General features: G+C 40.5%; 1 protein-coding gene across 1 annotated transcript in view; it reads right to left on the bottom strand.

Moving 5' to 3' along the window:
* LOC124135912 (protein TANC2-like) overlaps positions 1 to 25,438 on the bottom strand; it is a 366,285-nt gene that overhangs the window by 325,570 nt on the left and 15,277 nt on the right. Inside the window, exon 2 of the mRNA XM_048381828.1 lies at positions 12,214 to 12,259. The gene's annotated coding sequence lies outside the window, so the exon portion shown is untranslated. The remainder of the gene's footprint in view (positions 1 to 12,213; positions 12,260 to 25,438) is intronic.

The following is a 25,438-nucleotide window of genomic DNA, read 5'->3' as shown; positions in this document are numbered from 1 at the left end:
ATACAGAAAAACAGAATCAATATAAAAGAAAATGAATATTCGGAACAAAACAATTATCTGGAGATCTGCTTTTGTTCTTGTATACTGAACACAAAAAGTTAGGGATCATGAATAAATTGGGGCATATCTTTATGAAAGTGTGTGCTCAGTCTACACGAACAAAAAATATCCTCATAAATATTCGCGATCCCTAACTTTTTGTGTTCAGTATACAAGAACAAATGCAGGGCTTCCATTGAATGTTTGAGCCACTGAGTGATTCCTCATTGTATTACCCACAGGGTTAGAAATAGCCAAGTTAATAAAAATCGTATGTGCACTGGAGCAAATAGCACTTCTCGTGCACTGGTGCACATATCACTTCTCATGCACTAGTGCATTGTTTCCGTCATACGGACGGCATTGTTGATGTCATTTGAATCTCATTGTGACGTAAGGACGGAATGACGTCACACTAGGAACGACATCATAGCTGAAGATAGTTGACATCATTCAACAAATTGTGTTTTTCTAGGAATCAGTGCATTTTTCTAAAGGGGAGCTCAGGGGTATTAAGAAATAATGGGTAATAAAGAAATTATTACACGCACATGCGTGTTATACTCATTTTACGAAACTCGTGTGCAAATTCATGCATTGCCCTTGCTCTTGCTTGGGAAATACAAGAATGCTGAAACTCGTTTAATAAAATCAGTATGACACATATGCTCGTATAATAATTTCTATTCATTATTCACACTGGTATTCACGTTTACTTGGTATTCAATTTATTTGTACTTGGGTCTATTGAGCTTTTTATAACCAGAATGTAAACCTATTTTTAAATAATTCTGTCTGAAATGCTGTTTCGGGTGACTTTAATTTGCATCTGTTGACATGTTGCCCCAAAAGTGTCACATGTCACATGAGCTGACAAAAGTGATACACGTCTCGTTACAAGAAGCGAGAAGAAGCTTTTGTACATTATTCACTGCAGGGGAGTGCATTATTCACTGCAGGAGAGTGCATGTATACTTGATCCCAGCATTCAGTCAGTAAATAAAGATCTGTGAGGTTATGCAGGTATGCATGTTGAATAGACGACATAGGGTTATACACGCTGTTGTTATACTATTGGATGCAACTCTGTACAACGAATTGGGGATCACTTGGCAACAGTGCCACTCATGTCGCAAGCTTAAAACTTCAGCAACCCATGCTTGCCGTAAAAGGCGACTATGCTTGTCGTAAGAGGCGACTAACGGGATTGGGTGGTCAGGCTCGCTGACTTGGTTGAAGAATGTCATCGATCCTGATTGCATGGATCGATGCTCATGATATCAATCACTGGATTGTCTGGTCCAGACTCAATTATTTACAGAACGCCGTCATATAGCTGGAATACATTGCTGAGTACGGTGTTAAACAACAAACCAACCATTACCAACTAAGCTCAAAATGAATGTTTAAGCTCATTGTTTCTATCCAATAGCATCTAGGTGAGGTCACACAATGTAATTTATTAATTTTATTTTTTTTGTTTAACGTAATTAGAAATGGTAAATTTGTCATTCCAATATGGGAATTTTTACTGACATTTCCTGGAGACTTGGGGACGAATATTGGCCTTTCAGCAGGTCTATATAAATGCCTGCACTTTGAAATTAAAAGAATAAGATGAATTTATATATTTGAGCAGAAATCAATTTGGAAAAACTAAAAGGAAACTAACAGAGTATCTATCCTCCAGACAAGTCAAGTCAAGTTCCTCGAATAACGAGACAATGACACCCATAAAAAAGGAAACTAACTGAGATTCTATTGTTAAGACAAGGCAAGTTCCATGTCAACCCCCATCAATCCAACCCTGACTCAATGACACCAGTAGTCGCGCCAGAAGTCAAGGCCTTCACAGCAGTGTGTGAGTGACACAACACTCTATCCGCCTCACGGTCACAGATTCTCAACCCACAGCAAGGACAATCGGGGATTAGTTCATGTGCTTCCTGAAAATGGAGGAAGTTACGAGAAAACATGTTTCGAAGTCTTTTTCATCACCTGAAAGGAGTGCTTCATTCAGCAGTGTAGTGTTTCCTACCTAATCTTGTCAGGACAATCTGTACTTAAAGCCACACTGAACCTTTTTCTGTCACAATTTCGTTTGAGGTGAGGTGAGGTGAGGTGAGGTGAGGTGAGGTGAGGTGAGGTGATTTTGTTTGTATGTTGTTTAACACCACACTCAGCAATATTCAAGCTATATGATGGCGGTCTGTAAATAATCGAGTCTGGACCAGACAATCCAGTGATTGACATCATGAGCATCGATCAACACAATTGGGATCAATAACATGCATCAACCAAGTCAGCGAGTCTGACCACCCGATCCCGTTAGTTGCCTTTTACAACAAGCATAGTCACCTTTTACGGCAAGCATGGGTTGCTGAAGACCTATTCTACCCCAGAATCTTCACGAGTTTGAGGTGAGGTAAGGTGAGGTGAGGTGAAAAGGGGTTTAACTACGTTTTCAAGATTATTGCACTTATATAGCAACATGCATGTGTGTGTGACTGATGCCAGTTTTATTGTGCTAGCCCACTGAGATACCATGCACAAATTAATATGAACACTCCACTCAGACACAGTATACTGACTCTGAGCGGACCAGTCCTTGTTTTAGGCCCTTAATGTCATTGTCAGGCAGGGAAACAACAAGTACAATCTATTAATCTCTTTTGGTATGACATGTCTGGGGATTGAACACCAACCCTATCTGCTCTTCATGCAGACACTCTATCCACTAGACCACTGAGGCAGTCATTTCCTTTAAGAATATTTTTTATGGACATGTCAGCATAAATATGGACAAGAAATATCACAAGTTTTAGAAGCTACACAATTAAAAAGTTCATATTTTGGTCTACATGTCTTTAATTTTGGTAAATCATGAGTTAGATGGGTATAATGTTGCTTTAACAATGTTCAAATCATATCACCGTGTGTTGGCTTAATGTGGGAGGAAAGCCTGAAGTGATGCAGGTCTCAGACATTTACCACTTTGGTGAAACCCACGAGCACATGCAGGTGTGAGTGGTGCTTAGAAACATCATTGGGGCGAACTCGGGATTCTAACCACAATCATAGATTTCAGGTGTGGACAAGGGATGCAACACTGCACAGTGAATTGCGGCACCTTAGACGACTGGGCCGGCCTTTCTGCTGGTAAAATATGAAAAAAATAACCAACTGGTTCTTTCTTAAGTTCACTGTTTTATCATGACTTTGAGTGAGAAATAAACTGAAGGTTGTTGTCGTGAAACTCAATATTGTTGAAATAAAGCCAGTGCAAGGCTGACAACTTGTGTATTTCCCATACAGCCTTGTTTAATCTTGGGAACAAGACGGACAGGTAATGGCCAAAGCTGACAAAACACCATTTCTAAGGCTTCATTGAGTGAATTCGAAGGATCAACAAAGGAGAAACAGATAGCCCATCATACACCCAGTCAACTCCGTTATAGAGTTCCCAGAACAAACCTTTATGTTTTAAACACATGAAAACTTCATTTTCTTGGCTAAAAATAATGTTATGAAGTGACTGATGGACCACACTGGATGTGACGACATTAAGATGAGTTTGCCTTGGCATCCTAACCATGGGGCAACTTCATTTGGAAGACACTGAATATTTCATCCACTATTTCATTCACTGATGCCAGTTTTCACGTAACACTTCTATTTCAGAAAATAACTGAAAAATATCGGCTACACATTCCAGAAACATTTCCTGCTGTAGCCCCTTCTTCATATTTTGCCTGGGTTAGGGCAACCTGACCCTAACTCTACATTAAATAATTTAAATTATAGCCAGGGGTTATGATTTTTTATTAATTATTATTATTATGTGCAGATTTAAGAAAAAAGAATGCAGCAAAGAGGGTATGGGTGATCCTGGCACAGTCAGGCTGGTTAGGCTCATCATCAGCTCAAGGCCCTTGCCCCCTCTACCCACAGCCCAGACTTTCTCGGACCCGTGAAGATCCGGGGTAGAATAGGTCTTCAGCAACCCATGCTTGCCGTAAAAGGCGACTATGCTTGTCGTAAAAGGCTACTAACGGGATCGGGTGGTCAGGCTCGCTGACTTGGTTGATGCATATCATCGATCCCAATTGCGTGGATCGATGCTCATGATATTAATCACTGGATTGTCTGGTCCAGACTCGATTATTTACAGACCGCTGTCATATAGCTGGAATATTGCTGAGTGTGGCATAAAACAACCAACCAACCAACCAGACTTTCTCGAGTAGTGACTGATGGAAGAAAATGTTCATGAAGCCTTAAAGCCGGTCAAATGATACTATTGCAATAGTATGGGGTACTATTACAATAGTATGGGGTACTATTACAATAGTGAAAATATCCCCAATAGTCACCCTAACTTAATGGAACTCCTATTCATATTCAACTGGCACCTTATATGCCGTCCCAACTCTCATCATGCATTGTGAATTACATCCCTCTGACAGCATCTACAGCTGTACACCAAAGGAAGACCTGAGCTTTATGACAAGTAGTGTGGAAAATCTCATCAACAACAAATAACACCCTCCTGTATCTGCCAGTCTCCATCATAACACTTCACAGAACCTAAAAACAGTCTGCAATGACCCAGAAAAACTGTTTCACAATTTTCCCATAATAAACTAATGGGAAAAGGAACATAGACTTGAAAATTGGATTTGACCAAAAAATGACTACCATTATCAGAATGTTACAAGGCTAAAAACAGATGTCGACACTGCAAACTTAAGGTCCAAAACACAACAATGGTGCTCACATCAAATACATCACCAACGAACCACTGTTTTTTGTTTGTTGAATTTTTAGCCACCATCAAACATGGGTGTATACCATTATTTTCTTTTGCCTGGCAGTTTATAGAAGCAAAAGGTCTTACAGCAATCGCATGTTTCCTGCGTAACTCTAGGAGCATAAATTAGAGAAATTCTTTCAAAAATGTCCCATTTTACTATGCAGGAATGTTCCATATGTGTTAATGGCTTGTTTTGCTAACATAAGAGCAGGTCACCAAGTGCTTGTTCACACTCAAAGGTAAGTGTTAAAACCTCTCCTTATTCAGGTGTGGTTGTTCACCTGCTCTGAAACATCTGCCATTTATGTTTTTTTAACTCGTTAGCTCAGGTGAGGTGGCCAGGTAGATGGTGGGGTGAGTTTCTTCAAGTTTTAAATATTTAAGTTCAATACAGGTGTTCCGAATGAAAAAATCTGTAAATGATGTCACAGTGTAAGTGGGATGAAGAACTCAGTCAAGCTAATGTCCTACATTGGCAGTGTTAGGAAGAAGTTAAACTTGTAGTTAATCACAATACTATATCCCACAGGAAGATCTGTAGCCAACAATGAAAGGGTTCTTGTGTGATGAACGGTAAATAGCTGAAAAGCCTAAAATGGAAGTTACTCAATTCTGATAGGTCAATGAGAGGTTTCAAATCACATTAAGAACCTCTGAGTGAAATAGCTGATTTAATGTCTTCATATTCAACGTAACATGGTTAAACTACAGGTTAACAAGCTCTACGTTTAAAACTTGTAGTTAATCACAATACTATATCCCACAGGAACATCTGTAGCCAACAATGAAAGGGTTCTTGTGTGATGAACTGTAAATAGCTGAAAAGCCTAAAATGGAAGTTACTCAATTCTGATAGGTAAATGAGAGGTTTCAAATCACATTAAGAACCTCTGGGTGAAATAGCTGATTTAATGTCTTCATATTCAACGTAACATGGTTAAGCTACAGGTTAACAAGCTCTACGTTTAAAACAGTATGTTTATCACCTAAGCACCACACTCAGCACTATTCCTGCAAAATGTCCATTGCCTTGAAAAAAAATAGAACTCTGGACCGGACAACCATGGATTGATATTCTGAGCAATTGTTTTTTTAATGATATTCAGAACTCTATTCTAGTGGTCTATTAAGGAAATAATTATTGTTATCTACAATCAAATAATATTTGAAAGTTTTGGCAAGTGGGTGGGTGGGTGAGAGTGAGTGAGTGAGTGAGTGAGTGAGTGAGTGAGTGAGTGAGTGAGTGAGTGAGTGAGTGAGTGAGTGAGTGAGTGAGTGAGTGAGTTGCTTGTCTAAGAGAAGCAACTCTTCCCATCCATTTAGATGTGCCTTAGACGACAAGGCCACCTGTGCCCCTTACAGTCAATGGACTCAATCAACTGCCTCTGCTATTCTCAATAGATGCCTTCCTTGATTGATGAAGGAGAAAAGGAATGGTTTTGTCTTCTATTACAAAGGAGGACATCATCCCAGTAAGGATTAAAACATCAGTACCAGAAATCTCTGACACCTACTGTGTCTTGATAAAAGATATTGTCATTTTCTTAAGTGCTTTAGATTCACATTTATCTCAATCACACAATCAAATATCATGCCTGACCACACAACTGAAACTACTGGAGAAACAGATTATTGCTGCAGTGATTAGTAACAAGGGGTGCGTCCGCCAACATGCTTCTGAAATTTCAATCTTATGAAAATCAGATCTTTTACAAACCATGAAGATCCGGGGTAGAATAGGTCTTCAACAACCCATGCTTGCCGTAAAAAGTGACTATGCTTGTCATAAGAGACGACTGACGGGATCGGCTCGCTGACTTGGTTGATGCATGTAATTATTTCCCAGTTGTGTAGATTGATGCTCATGTTGTCAAAGACTGGATTGTCTGGTCAAGACTAGATTATTTACAGACCCCTGCCAATAACTGGAATATTGCTGAGGGCGGCATTAAACAACAAACAAAAGTTCTGTTATTCGAATACAATATCTGTGTGTGAAGATCTGAGGTCATCTTCATAGAAGGTCACGTGAGGTGAACCCTGAGTGAACTTTGACCTGCTGATCTAAATAAAGGATACGTGGGTTCTTCGGCCAATCAGATGTCAGCTTCATTTTTTTACTGCCTTGATTCGGATTTTTTTTATCTCAGCAAAAGAAAATCTCAACAGAACACAGATATCCTCTCAATTGTATAACCATTTTGGATGTAGATGGCATGGCGCTCTGAAACTGGGTGTTAATTGTATCCATAATAATGTCATAGCGCAGCTTAAGTTTAAGCACTGAAAACATTTCTTAAGTGCTATTTGGGCGGTCGGGTAGCCTAGTGGTTAAAGCGTTCGCTCGTCATGCAGAAGACCCGGATTCGATTCCCGAGATGGGTACAATGTGTGAAGCCCATTTCTGGTGTCCCCCGCCGTGATATTGCTGGAATATTGCTAAAAGCGGTGTAAAACCATACTCACTCATTCACTCTTAAGTGCTATTAGATTCACATCTCTCTCAATGATAGGGCTTGGACCAAGTTTACTATGTGGGTACCCACAGCCCTATTACCCAACCCTACCCAGGTACCCACCGTAGGTCTCAAGAGACAGGTACAAAATGTCTGATTAGGAAAAGTTTGACCATAGCCCTGGCAATATGTAATTAGATACACTTATAAAACAATCTGGTCATGCATACACTAAAGTTTTATCTTTATTCAAACATAAAGTCAGAAGGAATGCGTGCATTATAAGTCAGAAAGAAATGTGAACATTAGTGACTTGTTGTGTAACCATGAGGGTTCTAGATAATTCTTGACCATAAACAATATATCACATTACTAACCATGGGTCCGGGTAGTTCTGTGGGTACCCGGGGCCTACTCAGTACCCAATCGACCTGAGTTCCTGAGTTACCATGGTTACCCGTCCCAGCCCTACTCAATGACACAATCAATGTCATGCCCTTCCCCACAACTGAAACCATTGGGGAAATAGCTAGATTATTGCAGTGATCAATGACACAGCTGAACTAACACCAAGTCTCGGAAGATATATCATTTTGATAGAAATAAATATCTCCATTTAAATTGAAAAGGAGCCCCAGTACCTGTTGAAAATCTAGACTTGCTTCATTTAGAGATGTAACATACAGTAAGGGCTGGCCGGAAGGCAAAATAATATGGTTCAGGGAATGTGAGAAAGGGTGCTTCAGTCAATTTGCTCTGAGTTCAACAAACTCCAATCAGTTTGTTACAAAAATTTGTTCTTTGCATTGACAATAACTTAAAGTACTGGCTGCTTTAGATTTTAGATTTACAATTTGACACTGGGTGATTTTTCCACCTTTGGCAGTAAATTGCTGTTTAGGAATCTTTGTCCCAATTGGTAAAATTATTGGATATATAATACAGTACGGTAATCTTCAAAATGGTTTTGAGATGTCCCTTCAGTTCAACAATATACTATCACACTTATAACACACACCTATATTGAGATGGCCCCTACAGTTACACCAGTCTATACATATACTGAGATGGTCCCCAAGGTTACTCAAACACCCACATATATTGGGATGATAGGTTTTAGAGAAACTGTTGGTGTACTGGACGCTACACACAGGGTAGGATGGGCATAACTAACTTATACCACACTGTAGGTGAATAAACATTTATACACTAGTTTTTCATTCAAAGCAATGTTCACATATCACCACTGACACTTACATGGACATATATCATTCAAGAAAAAAATCCAAGTGACACAGCAGTCGAGTCGAATGACAAAGTTCAGAGTTCATATCTCTGGTGCAAAGGTTTAGAGTTCATATCCATGGCGGGATGGATTACATAATCTCTTGACTTTTTCTCAATACAATTTAAGCAAGATGAGAAAAGTGTAAGTGTATTATCCATTGCAAGCAATTCTGTGGTATTTGATTGGCTAAACAACCAATTATCTTTGGTTTTATTTCCATAAACAAAAAAACAATTAGAGCATGTTTAATAACAAACTACTGTTTCCTGACTGGTTGAAAATAGAATGGGCGGAGCTTGCATGGGATTATTGTGCTAAATGCGGTCACTGATTTCTGATTTCACACCGGTGTGAAAACTTTGCCTTACACATTATGCACACCGTTTTTTAACTTCTATACCTCATTAACGCAAAAAATATTAAGGTAATTTCTTAAGTGAGAAGGATAAGTGTAACTGCCAACATCCCCAGTTTGTAACAGGGAAACAGAACAAGTGGTCTATAAACACCAATATACACCTACCTGAAGGTGAGGTGAGGTGAGGTGAGATGGGGTTTAACGTTGTGTCCAAGATTATTGCACTTATATAGCGACATACATGCATGTGTGTGTGGCTGCTTGTACTAGTCCAGACTGATGCCGATTTATAGTGCTAGCCCACTGAGATATCATGCCGCAGTTTAACATGAAGACCCCACTCAGACATAGTATACTGACTCCGAGCCAACCAGTCCTTGTTTTAGCCCCTTAATTGTGAGCACCAGACAGGGTAACAACAAGTACCATCTTTTAACGTCTTTTGGTATGACACGGCCAGGGATCGAACCCCGGAACTTCTGCTCTCGGGGCGGACGCTCTACCACTAGACCCTGGAGGCGGTCACTTACCTGAAGGGATACCAATAAACACATGTGTTGAGATGGTCCCCAAAGTCACACACAACCCCACAGTTTACAGACATATCAAGATGGTCCTCCAGTTACACGTGTATTGAGATAGTCCCCAGTTACACACAGACATACTGACATGTCCCCAGTTACACACAAATATTGAGATGGTCCCCAGGTACATACAGATACTGAGATGGTCCCCACAGTTACACAGACCTACTGAGATAATCTCCAGTACAAAAATATTTGGAGATGGTCCCCAGTTAAACAGAATTATTGAGATGGTCCCCACAGCTTCACGGACATAATCCCGGTTACATACAAATATACTGAGATGGTCCCCCAATTACACAGACCAACTGAAATAATCCCCAGTACACAAATATTTGGAGATGGTCCCAAGTTAAACAAAATTATTGAGATGGTCCCCACAGCTCGACAGACCTACTGAGATAATCCCCAGTTACACACAGAAATATTGAAATGGTCCCCAGAACATAGATATATTGAGATGGTCCCCACAGTTACACAGACCTACTGAGATAATCCCCAGTGTCAAACAGATATACTGAGATGGTCCCCAGTTAAACACAGATATTGAGATGGTCCCACAGCTCCACTTATACACCTATGTAATGGTGTTTCACCAACACCCTCAGCATGTCCCCCAAGAGAGCTGCAAAACCACGAGACCATGAGTGGAAAACCAGCACTGGTCAAACAGAGTAGCATCAACAGGATGAACGACAGTAATACGTATTGTCCTCCACAGGTATTGACGGTGGGCACAATACCTTTCCCCTCTTGTAAATATTCATCAAATCTGTTCGCCTTTTCTCACCGGTAAGTAGGGCCTATGTCAACACATGGCACTGACACTGAACGTGATTGATGAAAGGTTTTCATCACCAGAATTTTACACAGATTTATCAAGTGTTTTACAGCTTTTATACCATGCCTAGTTGGTGTGATGCTTGCCATCCAAACCTGTACCTGTCTACGCCCTTTACACAGAGTGACAGATTAACTAGACCACTCACAAGTGATGGAAATACCCTTCCTTAATTGTCTCAATGAAAGATAGATTTGTCAGTGCCAGAAATACCTGAGTAGTTATTACATAGAGAGACCACATTCTTGTGGAATCATTCAGTCTGATCATATTTATTACCAGTGGAGTATGCTGGCATGTACTGAGGTTCATAAAATGGTTGTGTATCATGTGCCATCATATACCCAGCGTTAGAAATTGGCACTAGTCCTATCGTCCTGGCCAAACTGCCCAATAGTTAAGGTATCATAAGAACTAGTAGACGAACATATAGTCTCTGAAAAAAAACCAGTTGTCAAATTATCTTAATAAAAATATAATAAAAAGGAGCCCTGAGACTCATTTCTTGATACTGAAGTAAATTTTTGTGTAGCACATGTGCCATCATATACCCAGCATTAGAAATTGGCACTAGTCCTATCGTCCTGGCCAAACTGCCCAATAGTTAAGGTATCATAAGAACTAGTAGACGAACATATAGTCTCTGAAAAAAAACCAGTTGTCAAATTATCTTAATAAAAATATAATAAAAAGGAGCCCTGAGACCCATTTCCTGATACTGCAGTAATCTAGACTTGCCCACTAATATAGACTTGCATGGGCTTTATTGGATATATTTGTTCAGGGTCTGTATGACAGACTAAAAGACAAGTAGAAATTTGCTATTTTTAACAGTTTTGCTGTATGTTATCATTATAAGGACCAGTGGATCAAAACTGTTTCTACCGCTGCATACCCAGATTATGCATGAAGCAAGAATGACGTATGTATCATGTATGAACAGAGACCATACACTGATATATGGTATGAAGCACGTATCAAGTATTAAGCAGGTATGTATGAACACAGATATCATGTGTGAAGCATATATCATGTATGAAGCATATTTCATGTGTGAATCATATATCATGTATGAAGCATATTTCATGTGTGAAGCATATATCATGTATGAAGCATATTCATGTGTGAAGCATATATCATGTGTGAAACATATTTCATGTATGAAGCATATTCATGTGTGAAGCATATTCATGTGTGAAACATATATCATGTGTGAAACATATCATGTATGAAGCATATTTCATGTGTGAAGCATATTCATGTGTGAAGCATATATCATGTGTGAAACATATTTCATGTGTGAAGCATATTCATGTGTGAAACATATATCATGTATGAAGCATATTCAATCGTGAAGCATATATCATGTGTGAAACATATTTCATGTATGAAATATATATCATGTGTGAAACATATCATGTATGAAGCATATTTCATGTGTGAAACATATTTCATGTATGAAGCATATTCATGTGTGAAGCATATATCATGTGTGAAGCATATATCATGTGTGAAGCATATATCATGTGTGAACTATTTAGCTGGTATCGTATGTCATATATGACATATATGAGTGAGTTGGACAGAATGCAGTCCTGAACACGCTGTGTCACTACAATGAAGGTAGGCAGCCTAGACACAGTGTCGTAGACGTTTCACACTTTGTAAAAAAACACAATTGTTACGCTGACTAAGTGTCACAATTTTAGTGATTTTTTAATCTGTTCCAATTATCAGCAGATCCTTGCACAGCTAAGAGAGACTACTCTGTACAGCAAAATGTGGCACATACATTTGCCACACATCGAAAATGAAGCCAAACAACATAACCTACCTTTAAGATGCACAGTGCTCTTTCCTTGTATTCAATCATGTCATTTCTGAAAAGAGGATATAAACAATATCATGAGGATCTGTTACAGAATGTGACAATAACAATTGTAATCAATATTTAAGCGATCAAGCCTTTCTTTTTACAATACAGCAATTTCTTCTTGTCATTGTGTAAGGTAGTGCAGTTTGCAGTGAGATGCTTCCCTTCCCCTTGTCAGGGTTCTCTAGCTGTGGATTGAAATTTCAGATTACACCCCAATTGTAATCTTTTGAGTTTTGTTCACTAAATCCATGTTTATAGTTTTCACAGAATTGAGAAACATTTTCAAGCTGTGTCACTTTGGAGTTTTATCCCACTTTAAGATAATTCATCAGGAATACATTAGAAAATGCTAAAATATTGAGTAAAAACTGACTCACTCATGTTGTTTTCACAAATATAGCAACCATACCATCAATTCTTAGTTCTAAAAAAATACACAAAGCCTTTAACATTTATGCCAAAGAGTGACTACAGAAATAGCAAAGCAAGAATAAATTTCCATGTGACCATCCATTAAAGCAACAGCCAGACACAAGGGTAATGAACACTGTAACCAGGAGGCGACAGGAAAAGACCCTGATCCTACACTATCCCATGACTTGACTCCTCAACGAGGCACTCCACCTCCCTTAGCTGACCACTGCATGAGTTCCAGTTTCCGTCAAACCAGCACGAAAACATCCGATTCAGCTTTAAGCCATTACAAAACAGAAACAGCCATGTAATTAGACATGGTTCTAACGCGTCCAGTCTATCCCAGCAAGCTTCCTTCCCGCACTGCAGCTCTCATCACCAAGCACGGTCAACAGTCTACATCATCAACAGCCACCTCTACACTGTAAATATACACATCTACATCATCAACAGTCACTGTCAACAGTGACATCTACATCATCAGCAGTCACTGTCAACAGCAACATCTACATCAACAACTGCACTGTCAACATCTACATCAACACCTACTGTCAACAGCAACATCTACATCAGCAGTCACTGTCAACAGTGACATCTACATCAACAGCTACACTGTCAACAGCAACATCTACATCAACAGCTGCACTGTCAACAGCATTATCTACATCAACAGCTATGATATCAACAGCAATATCACATCAACAGCAACATATAGTCAACAGCCACTACTACACAGTCAATAGCAAAATGGACAGTCAACAGCCACTACAACACTGTCAACATTGACTGATCTAGTCAACAGCGACACCTACTGTCAACAGCGACATCTACACTGCCAACAGCATCATCTACACTGTCAACAGCCACTATTACTATGTTCATAGATACAACTTCATCGTCCACACACACACTGCTTCATTGTCCACACACACACTACTCCATCGTCCACACACACTGCTTCATTGTCCACACACACTGCTTCATCGTCCACACACTGCTTCATTGTCCACACACACTGCTTCATTGTCCACACACTGCTTCATCGTCCTCACACTGCTTCATCGTCCACACACAGCTTCATTGTCCACACACACTGCTTCATTGTCCACACACACTGCTTCATCATCCACACACACTGCTTCCTAATCCACACACTGCTTCATTGTCCACACACACTGCTTCATTGTCCACACACTGCTTCATCGTCCACACACACTGCTTCCTAATCCACATAAACTGCTTCATCGTCCACACACACTGCTTTCCTAATCCACACACACTCCTTCATCGTCCACACACACACTACTCCATTGTCCACACACACTACTTCATTGTCCACACACACTACTTCATTCAGCCACACACACACTGTTTCATCGTCCACACACACACACACTGTTTCATCGTCCACATTCACTACTTCATTGTCCACATGGACAGTGAACCTGCAGGAAAACTACCCCCAACCCAAGAATATGAATGGTCAGTTCCTAATAAAGCTGCTGAATTATAAGTAATGTTAAAGGGTCACACATCATGCGTGTGTTTGTTCATGTTATCATCAACAAACATTCCTGTAAGTTTTGTGGCATATGTCTCTTGCTCATCATCAGCATTATCTCAACATACTCAAAAAAGATGTTCCGATATCAACAGCGAACTATGTATAGTTTAGCATGCTAAAGTGTCCAAATAACTTTGTACTGACTGTGTGAAAGATAAATTACAAGGCTTGGAGCTGAAAGCTACAGCTATTTGATCATTCTCCATTTGGAACTTTGAATTGAACACTAATGGTAGGGATAAATAAAAATAAATATTCAAAAGTCAAGGAAAAAATATATGTAAAAGTCACGTGGTGGAAACCCAACACATTGGATCTTTGTGTAACATGTGTTAGGCTGAAAAAAATAATAGTCTTGGTTCTCAGGCACTGCCCACATCATCATAAAGTTCATTGCACATTTTGTTTTTGTTTCCATTTTCAATTTTGTGTGTGTATTGTGTTAAAAGTATTTTTTATATTTTTTTTAAAATGAAAATAAAAACTAAACATGCGGCAGACTTTATGATGATGCGGGTGGTGCCTGAGAACCAAGACTATTATTTATTTTAGCCTTATATAGCTGTGTAATTTATCGTAAAACAGTGATTGTAACTGTATTACATAGTTTCTGTTGATATTCAGTTGAAGTTCATTGCGTTGTATTTGGACACTGATTAGTTGTCAGGAATGTAGTACTTTTTAAAGTTAGCACAGGTGAGAAAGTAATTATATTTAGATGCTAGAATTATCTGTAAACTTCTAAAATAGCTTGGATGGATGTCAAGCTTTATAGAAACATGTGGAATATTCTGTGATGTTCTAGTGACACTGGACTGGTCTGTAATTGTGTTGAAAGTGCTGGACTCACTGTCTTATCTCACATTTCATCTGACATTACATCAAGACCAACTTTTGAGTGAAGAGCACTTATTGTTGATTGTATACCAGTGGTTGGTTGTTTGTTGGTTTCACGCAAAATTCTTTTACAGCCAGATTTCTGAGTTAACATGTTGTTTCAATTTGGGAATCAACATGCAAATATTACTTGAAAAGGTTTATGAAATTTGTAAAATCTAAACAATTTTTCTTTCGTGTTGAATAAATTTATTACCTACGTGGGCAGTATCTTAGGCTCATAAAACACAGATGATGCATACATGTAACATCTCCTTAGTTACAAGAGAACAAATATTCAAGTAACCTTTAAATGTCTCGCTGTTTAATGACCATCACACACATCATCAGCCATAATACCTAAATGTCAAACACATATCTTCAAGAAAATAAAAGACTTCAAAATGCTGAATGTTTAGAATATATTTGCTGTGTTGAGATGGAAATACCATGTTTTATGTATCTATATATATTTCATTTGGACTTTTTGTGGGTTGGTTAACTTAGTGCAACACGAACTGAAGCAAATGTTAATTCTGTTTAAATCTTTGATGTCTGCAAATGCTGTCTACACATGGCAGGTCTCGAAGAAGAGCTTGTTTAATCAACATGCCTACACCTGGTACTGAGACACAAGAGCCAACATGCCCACACCAGGTACTGAGACACAGAAGCCAACATGCCTACACCTGGTACTGAGACACAAGAGCCAACATCCCTACACCAGGTACTGAGATACAGAAGCCAACATGCCTACACCTGGTACTGAGACACAAGAGCCAACATGCCTACACAGGGTACTGAGACACAAGAGCCAACATTCCTACACCAGGTACTGAGAGACAAGAGCCAACATCCCTACACCGGGTACTGAGACACAAGAGCCAACATCCCTTCACCAGGTACTGAGACACAAGAGCCAACATCCCTACACCAGGTACTGAGACACAAAAGCCAACATCCCTACACCTGGTACTGAGACACAAAAGCCAACATCCCTACACCTGGTACTGAGAGACAAGAGCCAACATCCCTACACCGGGTACTGAGACACAAGAGCCAACATCCCTACACCAGGTACTGAGACACAAAAGCCAACATCCCTACACCTGGTACTGAGACACAGAAGCCAACATCCCTACACCAGGTACTGAGACACAAAAGCCAACATCCCTACACCAGGTACTGAGACACAAAAGCCAACATGCCCACACCAGGTACTGAGACACAAGAGCCAACATGCCTACACCAGGTACTGAGACACAAAAGCCAACATCCCTACACCAGGCACTGAGACACAAAAGCCAACATCCCTACACCTGGTACTGAGACACAGAAGCCAACATGCCTACACCTGGTACTGAGACACAAGAGCCAACATCCCTACACCAGGTACTGAGACACAAGAGCCAACATCCCTACACCAGGTACTGAGACACAAAAGCCAACATCCCTACACCTGGTACTGAGACACAAGAGCCAACATCCCTACACCAGGTACTGAGACACAAGAGCCAACATCCCTACACCAGGTACTGAGACACAAGTGCCAACATTCCTACACCTGGTACTGAGACACAAGAGCTCACGTTACTTCGCAAAACACGAACCAATTGACAAAACGTTTAATATCCCAAAATTTGTTTTTTACCCAATGAAGTCACCATCTCTTGCTGTGAAGCTGAATATTTCCACATCAAATAACACATCTCTAAAATCCATTAACCCACACAGCCTTAAGGTTCCAAACCAGGAATAGTGCTACAGTAGTTATTAATCATCTGGATGGCGTCAAAGCCTCCAGTAAACACACTACTAATGCTATTATCTTGACAAAACTCAACATGCAAAGGTCAGAAGGGGCCATCTGTTGACAAATTGAAAATTTGACAGGTAGACTTGTTCAGATGCAGGGGAAATTCTGTTACACTTGCTTCACTGAGTTGACAGAATACAAATAACTGGCACAAATGAAATACTGACAATGCCGGATTGACACTGAAATGGGAGATTTCTGCAGCCATAAACAGATTAGACCGGAGTATACTTGTATAGAAGTGTTAAAGCCGTCTTTCAGGACACTGAGATGGAGATGATTCATCCCTCAACCCACCCTGAACTTGTGAAAAAAGTAACAAAGGTCCCCGAAAATGCTTGAAAAAAATAATTATGCTTCAGACTGCTGGGAAAAAGGGAAACTGAACAAAAAATACATTCTGGAAGGTGTTTTTGAAAAAGATTATTTAGGATCATAGTTTTGATGCATTTTTTTTCCTGGTTTTCCAACTGTAGTTAGTGAATGAGTTTGGTTTAACGCTGCTTTTAGCAATATTCCAGCAATATCACGGCCGAGGACACCAGAAATGGGCTTCACACATTGTACCCATGTGGGGAATGGAACCCGGGTCTTGGGCGTGACGAACACTTTAACCACTAGGCTACTCCACCGTCCCTTTTCCAGCTGTAGCTGAACAAATATTGTCTCCATACAACCTCAAATATTCAGTCTCTTAATGGCACAATCGTTCTTGGTTTTACAAATTCTCTAACCTCATAACCCAGCATTTAAATGTCAAATGTTATATTTCATTTTGCCACGTTTTACTTAGTATAAAGAAAATGTTAAAAGCGTATTTATGTTTTAAAAACATCCATTTTGAACCACATAAGCTCCCGTGTATATAATTTCATCACAATTTCTAGCAAAGCTTGTAAACTTGGGAAAGAGGTCAGGACTTGTACACACATTAAACAAACAGCATTAAAAGCAGCATTTGCATTTAAAATCAATTTTGAACAAGATAAGCTTCTGTGAATATGATTCTGTCACAACATCTTGCAAAGCTAGTGAACCAGGTTCAGAGGTCAGTGAACGTACAAACACAAAACATTAAATTATCAAAAGCACCATTCACGTTTAAACTCAATATCTAACACCATAAGTTTCTGTGTACGTAAAATGTCACAATGTCTTGCAGCGCATAAAGACAAAGGTGAGAGTTCACCGAAAATGCAAACAAAACCACCCAACTGCCACCATAACGTACCCACATAAAATCTCAACAATAAACAACCATGATAATGTACATCCTACCTGACAAAAACAAGTTCCCCGTGTGAACTAATCCAAATATCCACTCCAAACACTTACCAGCATCCCCCATAGAGCAATCTGGTGTTCAAACAGGTCAACAAGCATCAGATCCTAATCCACATCCCCAAAACAGCAGTCCACAGAACAGGATGAAAGTATGACTTCTATGTCAGTAATATATAGGTGAAATCTCTGTCTGCAGGGGTCGAGTCCACAAACCTAAAGGTGTCAATATTGACTTTGGACAGATATGGACAGGTTGGGACAGAATGACCTTCGACACTGTCCGAAATGTCAATCCTTGCTGATGCTGTAACATTATTTTGTCTACATGTTTTGCATTAGGACACATAAGCACAGCTGTGTGCATTTCCGATGCCAAGCTGTACATGTTTTGGATTACATCGTCCATGATCGTCTACCCATTCACCGGTACATGCATGTTATTAAAAGAACCTGTTCCACATTCTCATATTCTAAATTGGAATTATAAGCCAAATCAGGAAATGCCATTCATTTCTATGCTACTATTGTATTCTACACATGGAAAAGGTACATTGAATTGAATGGGGAATTTTTAAATTAAACAACTCTGCATTCATTCGACCCGTGAAGATCCGGGGTAGTACAGGTCTTCAGCAACCCATGCTTGCCATAAAAGGCGACTATGCTTGTCATAAGAGGCGACTAACAGGATCGGGTGGTCAGGCTCGTTGACTTGGTTGAAGCATGTCATCGACCCCAATTGCGTGGATCAACGTTCATGATATCAATCACTGGATTGTCTGGTCCAGACGCGATTATTTACAGACTGCCTTCATATAGCTGGAACATTGCTGAGTGCGGCGTTAAACAACAAGCCAACCATCCAACCAAGCTCAAAATGAATGTTTAAGCTCATTGTTTCTATCCAATAGCATCTAGGTGAGGTCACACAATGTAATTTATTTTATTATTTTTTTTGTTTAACGTAATTAGAAATGGGAAATTTGACATTTCAATATGGGAATTTTTACTGACATTTCCTGCAGACTTGGGGCCGAATATTGGCCTTTCAGCAGGTCTAGATAAATGCCTGCACTTTGAAATAAAAAGAATAAGATGAATTTATATATCTGGGCAGAAATCAATTTGTTTTTTCCATAAAAGAAGGAAACGAATGGAGTATCTATCCTTCAGACAAGTCAAGTCAAGTTCTATGTAAGCTCCCTTCCCTTCCTCGACAAACGAGACAATGACACCCATAAAAAAGGAAACTAAGAAACCGCTGTCATATAGCTGGAATATTGCTGAGGGTGTCACAAAACAACAAACAAACAAAGTTTACTGCTTTCAGCAAAACTACAGTTCAAATGAGGAATCAAGCCCAGAACAGTAAAAACAATGGCTGACAATCCACCCCGTGACCCATCCACACTTGTATGATGACAGTCGGGTGACACACTAAAATCACCCAAAGCATATTCTAATGAGCCCCAACAACAAACCTTGAAGATCCGGGTTAGAATTAGTCTTCAGCAACCCATAAGAGGTGACTAATGGGATTGGGTGGTCAGGCTTGCTGACATGGTTGATGCGTGTCATCGTATCCCAATCATGCCAGTTGTGTAGATCGATGCTAATGGTATCAATCACTGGACCACCTTCACATAAATAAAGACAAGGGTCGGTACATGGGGTCATGGATGGCTGACGATGTTGTGGAGTATGTGTGAATACGTATTTTGTCTTGCACCTATCTTGTTGTTTGTTTGTTTGTTTGTTTGTTTTTAACGCCACACTCAGCAATATTCCTGGTCTGGAAATAATCAAGTCTGGACCAGACAATCCAGTGATTGATATCATGAGCATCGATCCACGCAATTGGGATACAATGACATGCATCAACCAAGTCAGTGAGCCTGACCACCCGATCCTGTTAGTTGCCTCTTACAACAAGCATACCGTAGTTGCCTTTTATGGAAAGCATTGGTTGCTGAAGACCTATTCCAATCTGGATCTTCACAGGTCTGCTTCATGAGAAATTACACATTTCACATCATGCATCATGTGACATAAGTAGTTAATTTGTTGGGTTTTAAAAAAGCTAACACTATTTGACTTATGCAACTGTACTGTTTACTGTTAGAATAATGGTTTCCAAAAGGTTTGGTTTGTTGTTTTACACCGCACTCAGCAATATTCCAGCTATATGACGGCGGTCTGTTAATAATCGAGTCTGGACCAGACAATCCAGTGATTAATGTCATGAGCATTGATCCACGCAATTGGGATCGATGACATGCATCAACCAAGTCAGCGAGCCAGACCACCTGATCCTGTAGTCGACTTTTACGACAAGCATAGTCGCCTTTTACGGCAAGCATGGGTTGCTTAAGACCTATTCCAATCTGGATCTTCACAGGTCTGTTTCATGATAAATTACACATTTCACATCATGCATCATGTGATATAAGGAGTTAGTATGTTGGGTTTTAAAAAAGCTAACACTATTTGACTTATGCAACTGTACTGTTTACTGTTAGAATAATGGTTTCCAAAGGGAGAAAGATGTTTCATTTAAATAAAACAAATGAGCCCACATGTACGAAAAGTAAAAGTCTTCCGAGATATCCCACAGAACTTGATACATGAGGTCCCTTGAGCTGCTGTGCTCATGAGAGTCTCATAGAGAGTAGCGAGGTCCCTTGGGCTGCTGTGGTCATGAGAGTCTCATAGAGAGTGGCGAGGTCCCTTGAGCTGCTGTGCTCATGAGAGTCATAGAGTGTAGTGAGGTCCCTTGAGCTACTGTGGTCATGAGAGTCTCATAGAGAGTGGCGAGGTCCCTTGAGCTGCTGTGGTCATGAGAGTCTCATAGAGAGTAGCGAGGTCACTTGAGCTGCTGTGCTCATGAGAGTCTCATACAGTGTAGTGAGGTCCCTTGAGCTGCTGTGCTCATGAGAGACTCATAGAGTGTAGAGAGGTCACTTGAGCTGCTGTGCTCATGAGTCTCATAGTGTGTAGCGAGGTCCCTTGAGCTGCTGTGCTCATGAGAGACTCATAGAGTGTAGTGAGGTCCCTTGAGCTACTGTGGTCATGAGAGTCTCATAGAGAGTGGCGAGGTCCCTTGAGCTGCTGTGGTCATGAGAGTCTCATAGAGAGTAGCGAGGTCACTTGAGCTGCTGTGCTCATGAGTCTCATAGTGTGTAGCGAGGTCCCTTGAGCTGCTGTGCTCATGAGAGACTCATAGAGTGTAGCGAGGTCCCTTGAGCTGCTGTGCTCATGAGAGACTCATAGAGTGTAGAGAGGTCACTTGAGCTGCTGTGCTCATGAGAGTCTCATAGAGCGTAGCGAGGTCCCTTAGGCCGCTGTGCTCATGGGAGTCCAATCTCATTAAAATAAGATCTTAGTTCTCGCTACCGCTAAACAAAGATCTGAAGACATCCCATTAGGGGTCACGTCAGAACGACCTTTCATTCGACCAATCAGAGCCTCGCTTACTAGATTCTGAAAGTGACAGTCGCAATGTGATTTCTAATCATGCAACCTCAAAAACTTTATTCCCAACGAAAGTTACGGGTTTAACGACTGAATCCATACAATCTAGCCAATCTATTGGCCATTCCAGAAAGTTCTTTTGTTCAGGTTTCGAATTTGTAATCGAGAATTTGTCAAAATTTGTTTCGAAGCGTAGTCGCCAATTTGAAATTAGTGCCGTAAAGCACGAGAAAGCTGCCTTCTGACTGGTCATTCCATTGGTCGGTCAAAGTTCGTGCAAGGTCAGTCTGACATGACCCGTAATGGGATGTCTTCAGATTTTTGTTTAGCGGTAGAGAGAACTAAGATCTGATTTTAATGAGATTGATTGGTCGGTCAAAGTTCGCGCAAGGTCGGTCTGACGTGACCCGTAATGGGATGTCCTCAGATCTTTGTTTAGCGGTAGCGAGAACTAAGATCTGATTTTAATGAGATTGATGGAATCTCATATAGGAAGGTCCCTTTGGCCAGACTGCCAATGACATACATGCACTGTTCAGCCTATAGACCAGCTCACATGGTGAAACCAGCCACTGGATCAATGTTCATCTGAGGTTGTCACCGCTCCAATAACTAACTACACAAAACAAAGAGAGAGCCTTGGTAGATATTGAGTCTTAATTCCTAAGTTGTCACTCATTCAAGTTCAAGCCTCTGCAGTGAAAACAGTTTAAACCCGTGTTCTGCACCACTGATTCACTCAACCTAAATGTCAAAGGATGAGTGAGTGAGTTGGGTTTAACACCGCTTTTAACAGTATTCCAGTTATATCACGGCATGTCAGCTTAATATGGGAGGAAAGCCCGAAGTGATGCAGGTCTCAGACGTTTACCACTTCGGTGAAACCCGAGAACACGGGTATGGTGCTGACAAACCTAGAAACATAATCGCGGCGAACCGGGATTCGAATCCATGGTCATAGGTTTCTGGCGTGCCCAAGGGACACAACTCTGCACAGCGAATCGTGGCGCATTAGAAGACTGGGCCACCCGTGCACCCCAGTCAAAGGATAAAACCATGACTGTGGAATATATATGTATTTCATGAAAAAAGAATAATAATAATCTAGAAATGTACATACAAAAGCCTTCCTCCCAGCCCTTTTTGTAATGCAAAAGCACAGATCGGGTGGCCAAGCTCGCTGACTTGGTTGATGCATGTCATTGATCCCAACTGCGTGGATCGATGCTCATGATATCAATTACTGGATTGTCTGGTCCAGACTTGATTATTTACAGACCGCCGTCATATAGCTGGAATATTGGTGAGTGCGGCGTTAAACAACAAACCAACCAAACCAACCAAACCAACCACTAAACAAGTCTGGATGTTCATCAGGCGCCTTCTCAATTTAAGTGGAGTTAATTGTTTCAAAAACAATAAGTTATATTCAGTATCAGCCAGGACACTCAGAATATCCTTATCACAAGTTGAGCAGCACATAAATGTTGAGAACTGAATCATAACAGGTCTGCTATCTGTGACAGACTACCTAATTTGTAGCAGAAACTTGCAATGAAACATTGCCATCACATCATCAAATTGTCTCAGGAAATTTACAACGCCATTTGGAAACATGTCAGGGTCAAATTCCTCTTTCTGCATTCCTCTTTCTGACTTCAATAATTTTTGTGTGTTTATGGAGGTAAAATGTGAAAACAGTTACACAGTTTTCACATTTACAACAGCATAAACACAAAAACATATTGAAGTCAATCCCTGTCAGTAAATATGTACAAAAAAATAACTTCAGACTGCTTTTTCACCATAAACACATTAAACCTGTAGTCAATATGAAATCACCGAAATCAGGGCAAAAATGCAACACAAGCCCCAGCCATTCATGAAACAGTAGTCCAGTGGGCAGGACCTTTTGGGGGTGAGGTATGGAAACATTAATGCACAATATTTGCATGGTTAGCCAATCAAATATGAGGAAGGGTCGGAGACGGATGAGGTTTCCACACAAACTGGTTCATGACTATCGGCTTCACGGTACCAGAAGGTGAGGTGAGATGAGATGAGGTGAGATGAAATGGAAATTGCACTTCGAAAGCGACGTGCATACACACATGCATGTGAGTGCGTGCGTGCGTGCGTGCGTGCGTGCGTGCGTGCGTGCGTGCGTGCGTGTATGAGTCTGGTTGGTTGGTTGGTTGGTTGGTTGGTTGGTTTGTTGCATTGTTTAATGCCGCACTCAGCAATATTCCAGCTATATGGTGGCGGTCTGTAAATAATCAAGTCTGGACCAGACAATCCAGTGATTGATATCATGAGCATCGATCCACGCAATTGGGATACGATGACATGCATCAACCAAGTCAGTGAGCCTGACCACCCGATCCCGTTAGTCGCCTTTTACGACAAGCATAGTCGCCTTTTACGGGTTGCTGAAGACCTATTCTACCCCGGAATCTTCACGGGTTGTACGAGTCTGGACTTCTGCCAGTTTTTTTAGTGTCAGCCCACTGAGATACCATGCCACAGTTTAACATGGATACCCCACTCAGATACAGTATACAGACACAGTTACCAAGCCTACAGGTCCCTGTTTTATCCCCTTAATGCCGAGCGCCAGGTACGATAACAAGTGCCATACATTAACATCCTTTGGTATGAAGAAGCCAGGGATCCAACCATGGACGATTCGCTCTCCGGGTCGCCTACTCCACCAGGCCAAGGAGGCAGTCCTGGGTACTAGGATATTAAATCCACTATAACCTGCAAGTGGTAGGACAAGCTGGAGTAAGATCTACCATAGATAGGACATATGCCAAAACATTATAACCTGACACCTCCCATGACCTCAGTCTATACAAATACACCTGCAGATAATTGTGACCTAGCTAGAGTTTACATTATGATAGCATCTACTGGACTAACACTTCAGTCTCTGAAACTAAATAATTTTGATACAAACAAGCAACTCCATTTCAATTGAAAAAGAGCCCCAGTGAGATTGAAGTTGAGCCTGTTGAAAATCTAGACTTGCTTCATTTGAGACTATAGCAAAACAGTAAGGGACGGGCAGAAGGGAAAATAACCAGGTTTAGAGATTGGAACACAGTCTAGGCCAACACTTATCATCATTTAAGGTGCCACAGTTCGCTGTGAAGAGTTGTGTCCCTTGGGCACACCAGAAACCTATGATCATGGGTTCGAATCCGGGTTCACCCTAAATTATATTTCAAGGTTTGTCAGCACCATGCTCATTTGTTTCACCAAAGTAGAAAACGTCGGAAACCTACATCACTTCAGGCTTTCCTCCCACATCAAGCTGGCATGCCGTGATATAACTGGAATACTGTTCAAAGCAGCGTTAAACCCAACTCACTCATTTATCCCAAGTAGTGTCTGAGTCCTAAAAAAACATCAACAACTGGACCACAATAAACTGAATGTCTGGTTCATCTCCAATGGTTGAAGACCAGATTGAGTTGACCTACATGTATAAACACATGCAGTGTGAATGTAGATAATGTTATGTGCACTGTTAACCACTGCTAAATAGCATATTGATGCAGCAAGTACATTGCTGTGTTGGCAGTGTTTGAACACAGGTGAGTGGAGAGTCACAGCTGACTACGGGGTTCTACACATCTGGCCATTTCATTCATCATTCATAAATATGAACAATGAAAATAACAATTCGCTTCTATTCTTCACTTTAGGCCATAACAAATTAATCAATAATTTTCCTCAAGTCTTTGAAGGCATTT

This window comes from Haliotis rufescens, unplaced genomic scaffold, assembly GCF_023055435.1.
Source record: "Haliotis rufescens isolate VD_foot unplaced genomic scaffold, xgHalRufe1.0.p SCAF_4, whole genome shotgun sequence".
NCBI lineage: Eukaryota > Metazoa > Mollusca > Gastropoda > Lepetellida > Haliotidae > Haliotis > Haliotis rufescens.
The sequence above is the reverse complement of the archived record's forward strand: the minus strand, read 5'-3'. Positions and strand labels throughout refer to the sequence as shown.